Source organism: Heterocephalus glaber, unplaced genomic scaffold (genome assembly GCF_053883595.1).
Source record: "Heterocephalus glaber isolate CG9 unplaced genomic scaffold, H.glaber_assembly_v1.0 deba00000281, whole genome shotgun sequence".
In the NCBI taxonomy this organism is placed as follows: Eukaryota; Metazoa; Chordata; class Mammalia; order Rodentia; family Bathyergidae; genus Heterocephalus; species Heterocephalus glaber.
Window position 1 is genome coordinate 27673890 of NW_028258139.1, and position 15639 is coordinate 27689528.

The window sequence follows — 15639 nt, forward strand, 5'->3', positions numbered from 1 at the left end:
TATGGAGTACATGTCTTTAATTTGTTGAGAAGTTTCTGTTCTACTTCTAGTCTCCTGATAGCTTTTACCATGAACAGCTGTAGAATTTGGTCCAATACTTTTTCTCCAACTAGTGACAAGATCATATGGCTTTTTCCTTTCCTCTGTTAAAATAATGACTTTTGGGGGTGGATCTTCCAATGCTGAACCAACACTGCCATCCCTATAACAAAACCACTTTCTACCTACTGCCAGATCTGACTTCTAATAGTTTGCTTTGTTAAACAAATTTCTATCTATGTTCATACTTTTTCTTCTATTATCTTTATCCAAATTTAGGATTAGCACAATGTTGAGTTCCTAAAATGAAGGGAGAAGTGTTCCTTCTTTTTTCTGCTTTAATTGTTTGATATAATTGATCAGTTAAAATGTTTATGAGCCTGCTGTTGTCATATAGGTAGGTTTTCAAGCTAGGAATATACTTTCTTTAATAGGTGCTATTCAAATTTTATATTTCTTCCAGAGTTAGTTTCATTAATTTGTTTTCTAAGTTACTTCTTAGAAGTTGTCAAATTTATTTCAAAAAAGATTTTTGTAATATGCTTTCTATATCCTTATAAATTCTGTAAAATCTGTGGTAATGTCTCCTAGATCTTAATATTGTAATTTTAAAAATGTATAACTGATATTGTGTAACAGGAAGAAAAGGTCTAAAAGAGCAGGGAAATTGGGAGGGTGAAGCGAGGGGAAAAAAGGGAAAGGAAAAATATGAGAAGAGCAAAAAAAAGGAAAGAAGATCTTTGCAAATAGGGAAGGGTGGAGGGAGTGAAGGGAGGGCAAGGGAAGGGGAAAAAATAAGAACCAAGAGACTCATGTAATGGTACACGATCCCAATGATGAATGTAACTGTATTGTATAGCTAAAATGTACCAATAAAGTTAATGGGAAAAAAAATCTGGCTTCTTTTGACACACCCAACAAGTTAATGCCATAATTTACAATGAGTTGTGCATAATGCCAGTAGGTCAAAGTGGGTTCAAAATACTCAGGGCTTTGTTCAATTAAGAATGCTCCTCTATGAACTTATTTCCCCAGACATTTTTGTCCTTGAACATTTGGACTAGCTTAACATCAGGTACTTTATTCATTAAAGGGCTCCTAAGAATTCAGGGAAAATTTTATTTGTCTGTGTGTTTTGATAAACAAACATTTAAGTCAAGAGTATGCTTGGTTTCACCTGTTCTTTCAAAAAGATGCATGCTATAACCTGTAGGCATAACATGTAGTAAAGTGCTGCCCTCCAACATTTAATACTAACCAGTCGGCCTGGGATCCTACAGCCCTTTGAGTGGTTTAGAATCTGTCTGAAGATCTTTCCATTCTTGGGCTTCCATAGGGAACAGTCACCCTCCTCATCACACTGCCTATGCTGGATCCTGAGTGAACTGCTGTCTTCCCACGTGGCCCTTCTCTGACCCTCTTCTCCTCCTGCCCTTCCTCTCCTTCCACTCACACAGGCTCTTCTCCCTAACACTTTCTTTTAATTTTTCCCCATTATTCCCAAGCTCTTACCTATTTATCCACCTTCTTCTTACTTGCCCTTTAAGATATGGATTAACTGTGATTTTTCTCTAAGAAGCCATTTCTGATCCCATTTCCAGATGAGATAAGGTGAGCTTTTTTTTATTTTATGAACTCAGAGCACCCATAGCCACTTCTTACAGAATCCTCCCTACAGCAAGTGCAAGGCTGCTCACCTTCAACTCTAACCCTTCAGTGGTAGAAATTGATGCTTACTTATCACTACATGAACAGGGTCTCAAGCACATTACCCATTTACCAAGGATATATTTTTAAGTGAAAGAATAAATAAATGAAAGAAATACTGTGGATGCAGAGAAGGGACAGTAACCAAAGTAAAAACGTCTTCACAAATCTGAATATATGCCCAAGGGCCAAGGGATTCTCTCCTTTTCATAGGTATATTATGCAGGGTAATACCCAGGAATATGGTTTGAAGAGTATAGGGCTGCAATGTTTATAAAATAACTAGCCTCCTATACAACTTTGTTGGAGTATGGGGTGGGACAAGGGAGAGTAAAGTCTTACCTGACTCCTAAATAATTGTCTTTCAGTAAAAAAACAAAAATCTATTTCTGAGTCCAGAGAGAATTTTTGGGTCTTTTTTTGCCCAAGTTTTACCATAAAAGACAAGTCCTTTTATGTCCTGAGACTCGAGTTCCACATCCATCGAATGTGAATTAAAAGTGCTTTACAGTATTATTCTGAGGTTCAAATAAGATGAAGTATATGAAAAACACCAGAGTGCCAGAACCATAGGAGGAAGTTACAACTTTCTCTCAAGATAGAAAAAGCAGAGTGGGAGAGGAGAAAAAGAAAGAAGCAATTGCTGACCAGCACAATTAAAAATATTATTTAGTTTTTTAGACTAATCAATGCATCCAGAGCAAATTTAAACAGAAACTTTTGTAGGATAGAAGTGTTGCTTGAATTTGAAAAAGTTGTTGGGGTCAAAATTTTGGGTCTTAAAAAAAAGAAAGTTTGAATGAAGTGAAAGAGGAGTAATAGATCCTTAAATACATACATAGTGGTATTAAATTCACTGGCAGCACATCCCTGATTCTGATTGGCACCACTGAACTCTGATGATGAACATAGATGGCATATTTTAGTTGTAACTCTGCTTTTGAGCACTGTAGGTTTTACCATGTAATTTTTCCGTCAAGATTTCCTTTTCATGTTACCTTAGTTATGTGCATTTCCAATCAGAGAGCAAAAGAAGAAATAACAAAATGACTGCACTCTTATTCACATTGAAATAGTTATTAATATTTATGTCTACATTTTAAGATTCCTTCTGAGTATATGTTTATATTTTTCCATGATCTGATTGATCTGTGTGTTGTATTAAAGTGTGCTGTTTTTCACTGGAAGCATGGTGAGCATTGCCATGTGTTGGCAGTTATGAGGAGGCAAACTTCTTCAGATGTAGTTCCTTATCACATACCACAAGGATGCTGTTAGAGAATGGGGTGAAATATTTAAATTGAAAAATTTCCAACTGAAGACAGTAGGTAGGGCAGGACTGTAAGTCCTACAAGCATTCTCAAAGCTTTGCTGTTAGAGATTATTTATGACTTGGGAGCCAAGGACAGGGATCAGATCATTCTGCTGGGTGCCTGAGTGGAGAAAGAAGATGTATTTTGAGGTAGAATGGCAAGTAGCTCAAATCAATGAAGGAAAGTCAGAAAAGATGAATCCTAAAAATTGGCATGCTGATCTCTTGTGACATCATGAACTGCAATTCGGAAATTGAGAAGATGAATTCCAAGAGGGTGAACAAGGAACAACCTTGTGAAAAAAAGAATTATCAAGGAAACCTAAGATGAAAAATTCGCAGAGCTCACAGAGAGCTAAGAAATGTGTTGAGTTTTTTCCATCCAGAAGATAAGGGCTGCATAGGATGTTCTAGAATTGTGTTATTGACGTTGGAAAAATCACCCCTTCCAAGGCACAAAAGTATCCCTGGATCAGTCCTAATAAAGCTTAAAAATAAGCTTAGGAAAAGTCAAAGGGATCTACACATCTCCTCATGTGATCCTGAACAAGGTGTTTAATTTTCTGAGCCTCATTTTCTTTAACTACAAAATTGGAGTAATGACTATCTCTACTTTTTGGTGTTGTTGAGGATGAATTAAAGTTCTAATACCAAGTGCCATCCACTGAGCAAAGAGCTCTGCTAGATGTAGCTCTAACATTTGTTACATAAAAAGCATCCAATGAACTCTAGCCTTATTATCAATGGTTATGTGCTGCTATGTTCTCCTCAGGAGAGAGTAGTAGCCGGTATCAGAGCAAACATGATCAAACATGATCAGTTTCATATTGGTACATGCATGTAATATACTTTGATTATTTTTGGCTCACACTGTACACCTCCTCCTTCTTTCTCTGTCCTCTTGATCCTCTTCTTCATTTATAATAGTGTCCTTATATCAAAGAAAACATGTGATATTTGAATTTCTGATTCTGGTTTAGTTCACTTAACTTAGTTCTAGTTCCATTCATTTTCTTGCAAAAGACATGATCTCATTCTTCTTTATGGATGAATAAAGTTCCACTGTGCATATATACTGCATTTCTTTTATCCATTCATCTGTTTGAAGGCATTTAGACTGTTTCCATAGCTTAGCTATTGTAAATTGTGTTGCATTAACCATAGATACACAGGTATCGCTATAATATCTTTAATTCTTCCAGGAAAAAACCAGGAATGGTATAGGTGGATCAAATGGTATCACTATGCTTAGTTTTCCATAGTAGTGGTACTAGCATACATTCCCATAAATAGTGTAGAAGGTTTCTTTTTCCTCACATTCTCACCACCATTTACTAATTTTTTAAAAAATCATGATAGGGCAGGGATTTAGCTCAGTGTTGCCAGTGCCTGCCTGGCAAGTGCAAGGTCCTGAGTTCGATCCCCAGTACCAGGAATAAAAATCATGATAGTCATTCTTAATAAAATGGGATGGAATACATCCAAATTTTTCATGTACTTATTGGCAATAGTGATTCTTCTTTTGAGAATTATCTATTCAGATTGTTTGCTGTCTTTGTTACTTTCTCATTACTGGGTCACAATATCTGACACCCACACCTTAAAGAAGGGGAGGTTTATTCTGGCTTACATCTTCAGTCCATGGTCAGTTGCCTCCAAGGCATGAAGACATGGTGGAAAGGTTGGGGCAGAAGCAAAGCTGCTTGCATCATGGCAAGCAAGAGTCAGAAAAAGAAAGAAGGTTCTAGGGAAGGAGATATGTCCTTCTAGGACAGGCCTCTAGGCTCCTGCCTCTTCCACCCAGACTCCACCTAACAGCAAGTCAGATGTAATGGCACCATAATCCGATCACCTCCCCAAAGCCCACAGAGCTCATAGATATAAACCATATAAACATCTATATATGAACCATAACATTCAGCCCTGGCCTTCAACAGACTAATCAGTGTCTCTTTATGCAATATACATTTAGTCCATCCTTAAGAGTTGCCAAAGTCCTGAAAGTTCCAGCATTACTGAAAACTCCAAGTCACAAGCTGCCTTTGAGACTCAAGGCAAACTCTGAATTGTGAGCCCTTGTAAAAATCAAAAAGGAAGGTAAAAACTGCTGACCTACAATGGAAAAGGGTAAGCATTCCCATTTGAAAAGGGACAAATAGGTGGATAGAAAGGAACGGGACCAAAGCAGACTGAAATCTAGCAGGGCAAAAATTTGTAGTTCTGTGTTCAGCACCAGGAGCAAGTTGTGGGGTGATGTGAACACCAAACCACTTGGGCAGCCCTACCTCTACACCATTGTTGGTTCTCATGGGTTCTTTCTTGGGGTTACTTTGCTTATTGCCTACAGCTTCCATCAAATATTCCACATTCCTATCTTCTTCAACTTTCTGGAGCCTCCACTGCATTTTTGGCTTTACTTTCATGGCTTTGTGCACTACCTTCTCAGGGGCACACTGCCTGTCCTCTCAGGTATTCTTCTGAAATCTGGGTGGAAGCTTCCTTGCCTTCACAACTCTTGCATTCTTCATGCACATAGAGCCAGCACCACATGGATGCCAAGGTGTGCCATTTGCTTGAGCAATAGCTAAACCCCTTAAACCATGGCAACAACAGCCTCTGACTACTTGGATGGTTGAGAACAATGAGAGAAATCTCAACAAGCAAATTCCCTAGACAGCCCTTTCCAAGCACAGTCCCTGAGGAACACTTCTCAATGCAAATCTTTTACTTTTGGATCCTATAGCCTGTGAAGGGTGAAGTCTTGCTGATTTCTGTGATGCCCTAAACACATCCTTCCTATTGTCCTGATGGAAAGTACTTGGGTTCTTTTTAATTTTTTCAGCAACTATGCTCTCTTTTGCTCCAACTTCGCAGTCCTATCCTTTCTGGCAGACCTAAAAACTTTTAAAATTGGCTTTTTACTTCTGATTTTTATTATAAGCTTGGCTAAAAGCCTTCAGCAGTGCCCATGCCATAGTTTGAACATTGGGCTGCCTTGAAATTTCCTCTTGCAGATTAATTAGTCTGTCATCCACAATCCTAGTCTCCTGCAAAGTCTCAGGACATGAAAAAAAGTTAGAGAAAATTTCCGTGTCACCAATTTCTTATGGGAAATGGACTCAGATGTTCACAATAGAATTATGGTGCATAATGCATATAGGTCATTCTTTTTGTAACTTGTTGGGCAATTAATGCTATAGTAACTACTTTAGATTTTCATTCCACAGAAGACATTTGGTCATTTAAAATTAATTTTTATAATGAAAGCTGGATTAATAGAAACTTGTCACATTTGCAGGGAAGAGGAGAGGTACCTGAAACAAATGAAGTTTCAGTCATCATCAGCACCTCTCACAGAATAGCTGGAACAGAGTTGAGTATGTTTAGCACTTTATAAGTTATAGTGATATTTGGCTTATCTTTTACCTTGAAAGAACAATGGGAAGGTTTGTTTTTGGGAGAAATAGTGAACTAGACGTCATTTAATAAAAATCATATAGGTCCTATAGAATATGCTTATTAATTAGCAGCGCACTTATTCCTCCCATGTGTTAGGCTTTCTTGTCAGTCTGCTTGTACATAAAAGGACCACTCTTTTGTTCTGAGCTAACATCACAAACATAATTTGGTTTTTCTTGGCCAGCTTTGATCCTTCACTTTGTATAATAATGGAAATAACATAGTTTTTTCAATTGAAAAATGCTTTAAGTTTAGAAAGTGATACAACTCATGGAGAAAAATTAGCTCCTGTTTATAAATGAAGGCTCTTGGTGTTGGGAGAAAATGGGCTCATTAATATTGTCTTATTTATTTAGTTAGGCTTCTTGAAACAGTCTTTCCATGAAGTCCAGGCTGGCCGTGAACCAGCTATGTATTCCAGGATGGCATCGAACTTGAGGTGATCCATCTGCTTCATTAATATTGTCTTTACTGTACATGGTTAGTGTTTATTGAGTACATACTTTGCTCTGGGCACTTGTAATTTCCTTTTTTGATGCTCTTAAACCTATGCAGTAGGTATAATTAGTATGGCAAGTTTGTGTATGAGGCCACAGAAGTTTCAAGAGGAGGAGGAAGCTTCCCAAGGACCTAGGCACAATGACTGATGGAGACACACATCTGCCCCAGCCTCTGGCCCTCCCCCTGCCTGGTGGTCTTCCTCCTGCTCCCCACATGCAACCTAAGTCCAAGCCGGACTGTGTACTGGCATGAAGTTCTCCCAAAGGTCACAATACATTCTTTACGTGTGTTGTCCAAGGCAAACTATTGCCTGGTAGCTACCCTTTCCCCCACTGGCTTATCCGTGGAGTGACCAGGAGGTGAAGGACTCTGCTCTTACATATGGTATTGCTAACAGATTAATTCTGGGTGAACTTGAGTTCTCATTTTTGGGCCCAGGAGAGTGAACATTGCTTAAGAATATTCCAGGGTTTATTTGAGGCAAACTATGAAAAAAGTAAATTTTATCCTTTCCTCCATTCATTTTACTTTGTGACTGCTTTTTTCTAGATATTATTAAATTTTCCAGCTTCCTTATGATTTAAAATACTTTTATTGACTTTCTGATCTGTACCTGGACTTGTGCTTTATGCTGGGCATATAAAGATGAATAGGACATGTCTTATTAGTGGATTCATGCATGTCAACAAGCAGGTACAGTGTGGTCTGATCAATGCTATAAAAGATTCTTAAAGGGGGAGAGAGATCAGCAGGGGGCAGGCAGGGAGTCATCAGCCACTTCGAACAGTGCGGATTGGTGGCTCAGAGTGAGGCTTTCAGAACCAGAGAAAGTTCACATGAAACAAGAGGCAGAAGAGCCAGTGTAGCTGGTGGCTCAGAGGTCTGCATGAGCAGGCACCTGTCGGAAATTGTGGGTGACACGGGCATCGACTGGGAGATGGAGAAGAATGGAAGTGAAACAGAACACCCTACAGCAGACAGGTACAAAAAGGGTTTTATATCATGCTAAAGATTTTGCACTTTCTTCTGTTTTTCTGACTGGGCAAAGCCAATGAAGGACTTTAATCAGGAAGGATTTGAATCAAGGCAGCAGTATAGCCAATGAAGAAATTTCACTCAGGGTAGCAGCATTATGAGATTTTTGTTCAGAAGGTTCATTCTTTTGGCTTTTGCAGACTATGGCCCAGTAAGGCAGATACTGGAGACAGTTTGAACATGGTACCAGAACAAGAGATAAGAAGGGCCAAAATTAATATAAATTCAGTGAGAAGGAAGACGGGGTTCAAAAACTGGATAAAACAACCACGAGAACAGGGATAAAATGCTGTTGACCACTCAGCTGATAAGATTTCTGACACAGCAACCAGCCTCACAGGTGGGTGATGATGCTGCTGGCCAGACAGGAGCCCAGTTCCATTTGAATGGCTTTGAGATGGGGGAGCTGAACACTGAGTTTGTCTGTGAAGATGTTCTCATTCGAAACTACAGTGAGACATCCATGTGGGTAAAATATAATTTAGGGGCTCAGGAACATGATCTGGGCTTGATGTCAGCATATATGTGGTAATTAAAACCTTTTTGCAAAAATAAGGATGGGAGTTTGTGGCACAACAATATTTAAAGGTGGTGATAGGAATAAGAGAGAAAGAGTTCCTAGAGGGTTCAAGTGAAACCAGGAGAGAAAGATTTTGCTAAAGGCAAGGGAGAAAGAGTTTTACAGAACTAAATGTCAGCGCGGCACCAGGGAATAAAATAGAGAGAAGGGTCAGTGGGCTGTCTCAGTTTGTGGGTCACCAGAGACACTGGAGAAGCAGGGCCTATAGAGAGATGGGGCACAAAACCAAAAAGCAGGTTGTTAGGGAGTAAACAAGGCTTGAGCAAGGGAGGGATGGAAAGAGTCTATGCCTTAAGAAGCTGGAGGTAGAGCGGCCAAATGGTGTGGTCCAGGGTTCCAAGTTCCTCAGTGCACAGCTGGAACTGTGCGTCACAGGATCAGACTCGTTAAAATGCCCTTTGGGGCTTTCTTTCCCTTACTCATTATTAAATTCTTCCATGCATATCTTGGTCACCTACTCTATTCCAGATGACTTGGAGCTTGATGCCTTAGATGTTCTATTCTACAAGGCAAATTATGAGTGATTGTCAAGAACTGTGAAAGCTCCGAGACTTCACTGCAGCCAAGTGAACAAGCTTTCCTGTCACACTTTTGTGGAGACGTTTGTAGTAACCAAATCAGCGTCTCACTCTCAAGTCAGTTCCTTGAGCCTCCGTTTCCACAGGATGCCAGGACCAGGGTCTTGCTGCGATGCTTGCACGTACAACAGGTGGTGTTATAGAAAAGGAATCTTGTAGGGAGATTGCATCTTTTCTAATGGGCAAAGCATGCTTAACCTTTGCCCCAGAGAGAGATGTTAACCCTATTGTACCAGACAGTAAACCTTCCTCTGCTCTGAAGACAAATATGCCCAGCATCCATGGCTGTGTGTTAGACAAATGCCCTTCGAAAGTCCAGTAGCTAATAAAAGGCAGCCATACCACTCTCTATAAAATGGGAAGGAATGCAAGAGATTCATGAAAAATTGCCTCCTAGCAATCATATGGAATGAGTTACAATTTACCCACCTGATCTTCATTTTTTCCCACTTAATCACAAAACTCCTTATCTCTGAGTCTTCTTGCAACCTTGAAAATTGTAGCTACACAGCAAAAAGGGTAAAGCAAGATGTCTGGGCTCTGGGTTCTTGGTGACTTTGTGGGTCTATTAGAACAGCTACAGAGTGCTTATCTGAACTTCATGTGAGTGGATAAACATCTCTATGTTAATATACTATAGCTGGATTTTGTTATTAGGAGCTATACACTAATAGTTATCATTAATAAGTGAATGTAAGTATTAATAGAGATGTGGAAAAGAGAACTAACCAGTAGTCAAGGTACCTAGGAGACTAAAATTATAATCTTGGTTTTGCTACTAACTGTGTTGACTTGTGCGTTGCAATTAACCTTGAGGAACTTCATATTCTCAGCTAAACATTATGAACTTTATAGTTGTAATAGTCTTGTTCCTAAATTCTTAAAATTCCTTTCAATTTTTTATTTTTAAAAACTCACTTGATGCATATCCTATTTTCTTTTTTATTTGGAATTTTTATTATAAAATTTACACATACAAAAGAGAATTTATAGTAATGACCACGTCTATATCCTAGATACAGTTAGGACACCAGAATGTTAATAGCTGTGAGCATATGAAGGCAGCAACCTTGTCCTGAAAAGGGTGTGATTGCCAGGGTCTCAGACCTCTTAGAAAGGGAGCTTTGGCGGTGTCACCAGGTGAGCATGGACCATCACTGACGGTGAGGGGCCCTAAGCACGGCAGGAGGGGAAGGGGACAGTGAGCGCCCCCTGCAGCTCAGCTCAGGGCAATGCTGGGCAGGGCTACAGTGCTGCTCACAATCTCACCTCTTGTTTCACTCCTAAGGGGTCCTACAAGAAGTCACTCTGTAAATGTGTGCGGAGATGGGGACCTAAGCAGCTCAAAGGGGACCCCGCTCAGCTTTGTCCTTTTAGAGATGACTTGCTGCAAGGGGTGTCAGTAGATGACAGTCTCCAGCTGCTTTGGAAGCTTCCCTAGGTCTTTCTTCACTCAGGCTTCTCCTAGCCGGTGAGTAAGCATGACCTTTTCTGCAGAGCCTTTTCCCCTCGAACAGATGCCCATCTAAAAACATTGGGGTGAAAAAAGCCCAGATACTATCTTAATAGTCTGCTTTCCTTCTCCCAACATCTGAATGTGTACCTGTGCAGGTGATGTAACATGGAGGTACAGGTTTCTAATGCATTTTCAGTCATCTTTAAGCTTGTTAGGGAAAGGATTTAACTATAGCTTATCACAGTATTCCCAGTATATTGTCTGTCATACCTTCAGTATTCCTGGAGTTTAACATACAGATTGGCATGCAATAGTTCCTCAAAAATACTTGCTGAATTAGCAGACACCCCATTCACAGAATAGGAAATTAGAGAAAGGGCAGATGTCACGTGACCCCCTTTGATCATATCTGATAAGTCACTATCTCCACTGCCTTGTGCAATGTGGCTGAGAAGGTTTCATATAAAATAAATCCTTTATGTTTGTTTCATATAAATCCTTGATAATTAAAATAGAAGAGGTCAGATAGGAAATATTAATACTTTAGTTAAATGGTTTCTGATTATCCTTTTAAAAAAACAGTAGGGTCATTTGTTCCTTGGAAATACCTGTCAGCTTAAATTATGCCCTTGTTTGTATAAATTGATATTGGATAATCAGTTTTCACTGAATGACTACATATTTTTTTCCTCTCCGCTGAAAAATTCCAATCGCTTTAACCTTTTCTCATGAATTCTATTTTCTATGCTCTTAATCACTGTTTTTGTTCTTTTATGAGACTGAATAAAAATGCTAACCAGCAGCAAATATCATAGGATGATTTTATATGAATACTGGCACTCAGCTTTAAATACATCATGCTACTGGTGACTCTAGCATAAGATTCAGTGTTTTATGATATACTAGAATCATTTTTTACCTTACTAATACATGAAATTGCCTTTAAATTTATAGCAGTCTGTGGGTCCATGATGCAAGCTAAAATACATATCTAATTAAAGTATATATTTAATTAATATCAGCCAGATCAAACAGCAAATTGACAGGTGCAATGTTTTTTTCAATCTAGATATTTCATTTTTCCACTAATGCATCCATCCATTCATTCCAAATAGCATGTGTTCTTTCCTCACTCTGTACCAGATTCTGTGCCAAATGCCCATGTAGAGATGAAAGGCCCAGAATCTCTCATAAGATCTAGTGTCGAGAGCTCTATAAACCAACAATTTTAATAGAACACGACCAACATCAAGACATAAAGACAGGAACTCCCTGTAGTGAAGCTGGGTTCTGGTACCCTGAAGGACAAGCAGTTAGTTAACCAGGAAAAAAGAGGAGGCTGAACAATTTCTGCATGATATAATTCTAGCACATGTGTGCTGTCTGTTAGTTATTACAATGGAAGGACTTGGAGAGATCATTTTATCCACATTCTTACCATGATACAAGAAATATAAGACTGTAATTGAAGTGGAGAGTCTTCCCTGTATTGGGTAGCAGGTTAGGTGCTGGATATGGAGTAGAGAATAAGTTATATATGGCAGGAGGCTTAATGTCTAGTGGAAGAGTCAGTGACCTGATGGTTAAAATTAAAGGGATTTATTTATTTTTTTCAGATAGTCACAGTTTATTTCCTTTGTTCTAGCTTTCTTATTAACCATGCCCTCCTGTACTCTCAAAAACATTCCATAAAATTAAATGGTCACCCTTGATCATGGGATAAGAGTTAAGTGCTACTCTGGAGGTGGCTTGGGGTGTGTGATGGGAAAACACCAAAAAGAAGCATCTAACCCACTGATATTGCAAATGACTTATATCTAGAAACTGATGAGGGAAAAATCTAAGTGGCTGGTGTTTTGTTTGTTTTCTTTTGTTTTTGTACCGGGAGGGAATCGAACTCATGACCTTACACTTGCCAGGTAGGTGCTGTACCCCTGAGCTATATCCCTGACCCGTAAGTGGCTGTTTGAACAGACTGGCCCAAGCAAGTATGGACAACTCAGCTACACTGGTGTTGAAATGAAGATGTCAAAAGAGAAATCAAATTGTGTCCAGGAAAAGTCAGTTTTCCTTGTGTGCAATTAACGAAGAGGCACAATCAATATTTTATGCCTTTGGAGAGGAGACTATGTCAATTGATTTCCAAGTGAAGCAGGTCTGGATGGCTGGCCATTCTGCTGGAAGAATGGTTGGGCTGCCATAAAAATGAATTCCAAAGCCATTCAAATAAAAAGCTATTGCAGAATTTCTTGTGGAACCTGGAGATGTGCCAGTAAAATGCTTGCCCATATTAGAAAGACATAGAGGCACATTCAATGGCTCAAGGCATTTTTCCCCTTTAAACAAATTTAGTTATCTTAGCGGATATCTGGACTTCAAAAGGCAAAACATGGTTCAAGATCAGATTGCATTGACAGTTATACTGTGTTCTGTAAAAATGAAACTTCCCCAGTGTTTGTGAGCTTGGGGGAGGAGCCCTGTGAACTGAGAGTAATTCAGCCAGGAGACCCTAGTGAGCTAAAGAGGAGAGCAGAGGCACTGCAGAGAGTTCCATTTCACTTATCCATTCATTCTTCTATGCTAGCCAGGGGAGGAGGGAAAAAAGACAGGTTCTGAGAAATGATCAGCATGCATTTCAAAGGTTCAGGAATAAAAGAAGGAAGAAAGGAAGAAAAACAATATTTTCACATATCTCCATCCTTGGTAGTGACTGTGATGTATATAATGTTTTCTGATTCCAACAACGATCTGGGATAGACACGGCTGAAAAACCCACAGATCAGGAAGGTTAAGTGATTGGTCCAAATTTGGGGCACCTGCAGTTGATGGTGCCTCAAGAAAACTCAGTTTATTGAAACCCCAATGCTTGTGTTATTTCTTCTATTTATTTTTCATGGGACATCTTTGTTCTAAAAAATAGATACTGTTTGATATGTGAAGTTGGTTAAAGGAGAGGAGATTCCCAGTGTAAAGATCAGCACAATTCAAGGTGTTATTCTCTCCAACGGTAGAGGTTGTTTAAAAAATATCTTCCATCATTGCCAGAAGTGGCAATACGTACTGCACAAACTTCTTTGAAACAGAAGAAATAAAGAGTAGAAACAAAGATGGGATTGAGCAGAGATTACCGTGTCCTCCGTAAAACAATGACAAGAAAATTGATCCCGAGCCCTGCATCTGTTAGTTATTGGTTGCCACCAACACTTGAAATTTTTGGTTAATTTAACCAAAGAAAGAAAGAAAAGCCAACCCCCCCTCCCTGGTTTTCAGGAAGCAAAGAGCAGGGAGCTTCTGGAATCGAGAGGTTTCTTCTGTGACCTTTCATGAGGATAAAGATCCAACTGAGGAAGGGAGTCTCTGAAAGGTCCAGTTTGGACAGGGCCTGTTTTGATGAATAGAGTATTTTGATCAGCAATGAAGGATATAGTTTCCCAAATCAAGAGTTATTTTAAAGATGCCAGAAAACATCTTAAGGAATCTTATTTCTCACCATCGTAATTTTAATGCTTTTTTCCTGCGTATTGTTTTCCTGGGGCTGTCATAACAAAGCACTAAGGATTGAGGGGTTTAAAACGACAGAGATTTATTCTTTCAGAGTTCTGGAGACTGAAAGTCTGAAACTAAGGTGTTGGCATGGGTTTGCTCCTTTCAAAAGCTTGAAGGGAAAATATTTTCTTTTTCTTCCTGGTTTCTGGTGGCTTCTGGCAGTTCTTGGTACTGCTGGGCTTATAGCCGCAGCAAGCCAGTCTCACCGTTTCTTTTCTGTTTGTGTGCTCTCTTCGCATAAGGACTCTAGTCATTGGGTTTAGATCTTATCCTAAGCCACTATGCTCTCACCCTACCTAATTATATACGCAAAAGCCCTATTTTCAAATAAGTACCCATTGTGAAGACCCAGACTGATGTGGGGTTTGGAAGGATACCACTTAAACGTATACATTCTGTCTTCCTTTGCAACCATTTGCCTCCTTTTACCAGAAACTCACTACATCGTCCTCTTATTGCCAAATTGAATGTGCTTTCACATAGGCTTGCCCACGGTCTAGTAAGTGGCTGGTCCATTGCAGGTATAAAATCACTTTATTGAATGAACAAGTAAAGGAAAGAATACATACATGAATTATTAAATGAACAGGAGGCATAAGGAGGGAAAACAACTGCAAAGGACTCAGGAAGACAGTTGGCGCATGGTCTTGTACAAGAATCCCACAACCCTGGCATATAGCAAGCAACACTATTATAGCAACAGCAAACAAAAGCATGTTTCCTGTCCTCCCCCTTGAGGGCTTATAATGAGCTGAATATTGAGCAAATTGACTTGGATTCCACCTCGATTCCTCCAAGTTCTCAGATAAAATAGAGCGTTTATGACACCCATGTGTTTCCCTTGGACTTCTCATCACATTCGCCTTTGCAGGGTGCAGTCCCATCACGCAGCCTGTTCACCCCCTCCTTGCCTTCACCAGCTTCCCCTGCTTTCGCTCCCATTGCTGAGGAGCTTGCTTTTCCTTCAGGGATTTATTGTTATACTCTGCTTGTCCGCACTTAAGCACTTAATTTACATCTTCTCCTCCCGCTTCAAAGGTTTGCCTCGGCTATGACATCACCTCCTTAGCAGCGGCCACTTCCTTCTTTGAAGTTGAATATTCACTGCAAGAGAGGTGCTGTGTGTTTCAGCCCCTTCTCCCCATCCATGGTGTCAGGAGCTAGGGAAAATGACAACTGGACTAATGATTTTATGAGATAAATCCAATACTTTCTGGATATAAGGAGTCAGCCTGCTTCCTTGCTAAAACCAGAAGAAAAATGATCCTGATTTTAGGAGAAATCTCCAGAGGCTATGATCCTTGGGCATTGCTCTGTCATGGAAATGTTTTCAGGCACAAGAGGACACATGTGCAGCCCCACAAATCACCCGAGGGAGGCAGGCAGCAGGTTGTCTTCCATTGTTGACCCTCAATTCCCACAATAT

General features: G+C 39.7%; 1 long non-coding RNA gene and 1 pseudogene across 1 annotated transcript in view; one reads left to right on the forward strand and one right to left on the reverse strand.

Annotated features, from left to right (window-relative positions):
• LOC110347617 (uncharacterized) overlaps positions 1–15639 on the reverse strand; it is a 118495-nt gene that overhangs the window by 70737 nt on the left and 32119 nt on the right. The gene's annotated exons all lie outside the window — the stretch shown is intronic.
• LOC101722607 (centrosomal protein of 164 kDa-like) overlaps positions 7905–15639 on the forward strand; it is a 32643-nt pseudogene continuing 24908 nt past the window's right edge.